At 42.1% G+C, this 5,004-nt stretch overlaps 1 long non-coding RNA gene across 7 annotated transcripts in view; it reads right to left on the bottom strand.

Moving 5' to 3' along the window:
• Positions 1–1,362: 1,362 nt before the first annotated feature.
• Positions 1,363–5,004, bottom strand: part of LOC123137018 (uncharacterized) — a 16,204-nt gene continuing 12,562 nt past the window's right edge. For 4 of the 7 annotated variants that reach the window (XR_006467631.1, XR_006467635.1, XR_006467632.1 and 1 more), the window contains 3 exons: positions 3,233–3,446; positions 2,437–2,498; positions 1,363–1,668 (listed from right to left, as the gene is read on the bottom strand). This is a non-coding gene — a long non-coding RNA (uncharacterized lncRNA). Of the gene's footprint in view, positions 1,669–2,273; positions 2,358–2,436; positions 2,499–3,232; positions 3,447–5,004 lie in introns of all 7 variants that reach the window. The other 3 variants (XR_006467633.1, XR_006467629.1, XR_006467634.1) reach the window with 2 other exon arrangements.

Below are 5,004 nucleotides of genomic sequence, written 5' to 3'. Positions count from 1 at the left end.
TCGCTCCACTGCCGCCTCGCCGGCCTTCCCGGCCGCCGGCTGCCGGCCTCGTCTCTGCGCCGCCCGGCCCCGCCGTCCCGCGCCTCTGGCTGCCGTCCTCTCCCTCTCCTCCGGCGAGACTCTGGCCACCCTCGAAGTCTGCGCCACCGAGCCCCAGATCCAGATCCAAAATGGTTGACCTCGTTTTCTCCACCAAGTCCTTTTATGTGTTATTTTCATGCCATATCTTCTTGCTCGGTGATCCGATTTGTGCATATAATATATCAAATTGTTCGCCTCAACGAGTACTTCATTTCATTTCATTGCACCTTGTTTATTTGAGCTCATCTAGATGCCCGAATCATCGTTACAAGAGTGTTATATGATGTTAACCTGCTGAAACTGTTATAACTTGGTGATTTGTCATTTTTGTTGCATTTAACGTGTGCATCCTTTGTGCATGAGCTCTACATGTGTTTTGAACTACATCATGTCATATTTACAGCGGTGACATCCATGTATTTTTGTGGGTCTTTTAGTGAGTGCGTCGAGCTTGTTAAGTAATGTACCTGTTGTTACTGTTTTGCTAGACTGAATCTGTTACAACATGATGCTATGTAAACCTGCTGCTACAAGTCATTCTATGCATAATCTGGAGATGTTCACTAAGGATGTTTTGTTATACATGTCATGCTCTATCCATCCATGCCACTGGTTGCATTTATAGCCTGCTGTAACTTGTTGTAATCTTGCTCCAAACTTGCTAAATAATGTTGATGTCAACCTGTTAACATTAAGTTCAATGTTTCCATGATGGTTGTTAGTTATCCATGCACCCTATGAACGTGCACTTTCCATGATTAGTTTCATAAACATGTCATCTTACTGTTGGTCACCTTGAAATGCCATTTATTGCTCTGTGGTGAGTGGTTCAAGCTCACCAACATGCCTACTTATTGTTGTTCCTGCCATGTATAAATCTGTTATATCATTTGCTATGTTTACGTGGGTGCCATCATATTTTCTGTGCCTTTTTGGTTCATGATTAGTAAGGGACTTTTGTTATACTAGATGACCCGTTGCGCCAATGGCGCAAAGGCCAAAAGTGAACCAAGTATTCAAACCATGAATATAAGAATATTTAGATTCTAATCATAAAATCCTTAAAAGCGTTTAGAAAATGGGTATGCTACACGTCGGCCGGCAGATCTTTTAAAAAGATCCGTCACCTCGGCATCCCTTAGATCTGATGTTATCCGACAACCCAGCGTTCTCCTCACCATTGCAACAAAGGTGACGTTGCAGAAGCCTTTGAAACAAAATTGTGGCTAGAAAAAAGTATGTAGACCTCAAATTATAGTACATTCGGAAGGGAGAGACATATAGACACTTCAACCATGATTGATAGACGAATATGCAATGAGTTCACTTCTCACAAAACAAAGTGTTGAATTTACATAATAAGTTCACAGCTCAAAAAATATATGAGCTCACAGCTGAGAGAAATTGGAGAAATTGAGTTCATATAGGAGATCGGCGGCGTCATGACGTCCAGGAGATGGGGGTGGCGTCCAGCGATTGACCCAAGAAGTCCAGGCAATCAGGGAATGTACCAGCAAAGAAGGCAATGACTTCCATATCACCCATATCATGAATTTTTCGACTGCGAACTGTATGATATCATGGACTCTGCATAAGTTGATAGGACATGATAATTAGCCGCAAAAAGCATGGGTATGGATAACACATTGAAAGTAATACCAGAGAGCAAATTTAATGCTTACAATAAAGCATGGGCACAGATAACTTATTGGTTCATCTACCACTGCTTTATTATCTACAAAGAAACTACAAATCAAATGTATAACTAAATTAGGAATAAGAACACCATAAATCATTGGCTTTGGTCTGCAAACCATTAATCTGATTGGAGATGGAAACTAAACCAAGATCAGGTAAAGTCTGAAGGTAAGATATAAGTAGTCATTCGAGTAAATAACAGAGAGGTAACCACCAGATCATCTTCTATTCTAGAACTCTGTAAATCTGGGATTACAATATTTGGCAACAAAACCGACATCTTAGGTATTCTATTGACCAACACAACCAATCTCTTTGTAGAGCACACAACTTTTAGATACCTTTGATGAGTAATAAGATCTATGTCGGCATAGAAATCAAATGCAATTGGAAATCCTAACCGACAAAATCATTACAAATACTAATGATATGATATTTATCAAAAGAATTCAAGAATTAAAATAAGCAAGCCATGATTATAAGTGAGTGCATACCAAAATTTTGTGAGGTTATGCCTGAATATAAACATGAGAAATGAGCGCGAGCAAGTACTAATAGCATCTATTTCTTGGCCCAACCTGTACTGTTTAATCAGTATACATAATAGGATGAATGAGCTCAACATGTATGCAAGTAATAAATAAGAAAATATTGTACCTCATGTATTGGCACGGGTCTCGCCGATCTTAGCTTGGCAACAAAACATACCAGCGTGCAAACTGTAAAGGAAGGATTGTAGAAAAATTAAGAGAAGCGGATGCCAAGTAAAGAAAAAACATCTATCTTAGAAAATTAAGAAAAACACTCCTTATTGAGCTAAACACAAAATTTTGGAATACAATTATTCGATATGTACATAGGCCGTGCTTGATCAATAATCTTGAGGAAATGTAGGTGCTCTTAATACTCAAATAAGAATAAATTGGAGAGGTAAGAATGAGCTCCTGGTATTCACTCTAGGTATAAGAAATAAGCTATTGAAAATATGTAATGAATATAAAGATGGAGAGGGCTTCAAGAAACATAATGAACATCAGAACGGCAAGGTGCAGGTGCCATTGTCATTGACATGCTGAAAGAAACGTTGTGAGCAATTCCAAAATCCTAAATCAGACAGACAGGTATCACCTACTTGCTGATGGCATCTACTTTTGAGCTCTGATGTAAGCATGGCAAAACGGCCCATAGTTAAGACTGGAACCAATGTATTTTAAAGAAACTCAGTACGGGGGTGAATAACAACTATGTAATGTGAAGAACTATTGAACTCGAGCTCCGCTAGCATAGAAAGACACTAACAGCAAAAAACATGCACCATGCATCAATCACTCGCCAAAAGGGCAATGGCAGGGCAGTAGCTAGAGACACCAATTTTATTATTTGCACAAACCTTTGATACGATAAGTAAAAAATGTGGAACCAAATACGAACTGAACAATGTGCATTTACTCACATGCTCTACACGGTAACGATATATGCCTTGTCCGGTTTGCTGACCTAAGCTTAATTATATGTCTGGTCAGAGTGTATAGGGAGTTGAGAACATGAGATATGAATGCTAAGCTGATTTTCTTGTAGACACAGGCATGTCTATCTTGAATAGTTAGCTGTAGACATAGGCATGTCTATCTCTGCTATTCTTAATATCGTGTCATTACAATAAAATCCTGCAAGATACAAATAAAAGTGGAACCATCATAAGAACCAATTAGCACATGAACACATCCTCAAACAGTACAGGGTAAATACTGCCCAAGGAAAGTACAGAGAAAAGTTGAGAATGCTTCTACAAATTGCTAGTCTTAGCAACTGCAGAAACAAACAATCCATTGATATCAAACTTGTGTTTCCACTTTGAAGTTTACTCTGGTGACTTAACAGGCCAACAGCTTATGCTAAGCATGTTTACTAATTTGTCAGACTTCTTTTTGTCTAACGCTGGAGTAAAAACTTGCACGTCATGAAAAGACAATGCAATCAAGCAGTTCCTTCATGTACGGCTTGAATGGAGAGGGCACCAGTGACAGGAGCAATGACATGGTATGGTAGGCTACGAGGGCTAGGTGAGGGATGAGTGGCGGCGATGTAGCAGTGAGGGGCAGGCACTAAGGGTCCACCGTAAGGTGAAGAATGCTGCGGAATTGATTGGGGGAGAAAGAATGGCTTGGGTTAATTTTATGAAAGCTGAAATTTCACTTTTCAGATGCACGCCAATTATTGGCTAGCTGGCTTTTCAGCTATCACACACATGCATATGGTCTAGCTGGCATTTATGTATGTCTTGCAATGATAGATGCCATTGATGCTACATATTTTACCTCCTTTGTTTCATTACTCTGGGGGCACATTATAAGTGTACGCTGGCACACACGAAATGCCTTAATATTTTTAGATATTTATAAGCGCGGCATATAAGTGTATGCTGGCAGATTTCATGCTTTTCTATGAGGTGCCCCTAGTAATAGGCTAGTATGAGAGTCTGTTATAACGATGACTCAAATCTTTTTCTATCATAATCATTGGCAACACCATTCTAGGACACAAGTTACTAAAGAAAAAAACGTTCACCATGTCTCCCAAAATCTAACATATAAACCACGCTAGAGTACCCGCCATTCCAGGGGCACTCCTCGCGCGAGACGTTTTTCACCGTAGGATGAATTCACCACAGTACTTTTTTGGCTGCTGGCAGCTGGTCAACCGTTGGCTTTTTCTCACATTAATTTAAGCTTATAGAGAGGATGACGAGTGGGGCTCGTTGGCTGTGGGGTCATGCGACCCACGTGAGTTTTCTCCAGTTTTTGGTACGCGAGGTGTGCAGTGCGTCCTCGCCAATCGTGGCCTGGGTAAAAGGAACCCTAGAGACCCCCGCGGCCGCCTCCCTCTTCTCGCGCTTCCTCCCCAAGCCTCCTCTCTCACGTCCTCCCTGCCGCCATGGCCTAGCCCACCCTCGTCATCGACCTCCCCAAGCCCCCTCTCTCTCTCTCTCTCGGGGGTGCTGCTGATCGCAATCTGGACGAAGAAAAGGAGACCCCGGAAGAAGTTAGAGCGTCCTGGTGGTGGCTAGATCGATGCGGCCGACGGCGAGTGCCGGTGAGCGATGGGGAGGCCCCTACCTCTCCGCATCTTCTCCCAGGTTCCCGATCTGGAGCGGGTGGGACGGACGCCGGTGAGCGACGGGGAGGCCCCTACCTCTCCGCTTCTTCTCCCAGGTTCCCGATCTGG

This window comes from Triticum aestivum, chromosome 6B, assembly GCF_018294505.1.
Source record: "Triticum aestivum cultivar Chinese Spring chromosome 6B, IWGSC CS RefSeq v2.1, whole genome shotgun sequence".
NCBI classification, from domain to species: Eukaryota; Viridiplantae; Streptophyta; class Magnoliopsida; order Poales; family Poaceae; genus Triticum; species Triticum aestivum.
This window is presented reverse-complemented; position numbering and strand designations above follow the sequence as displayed.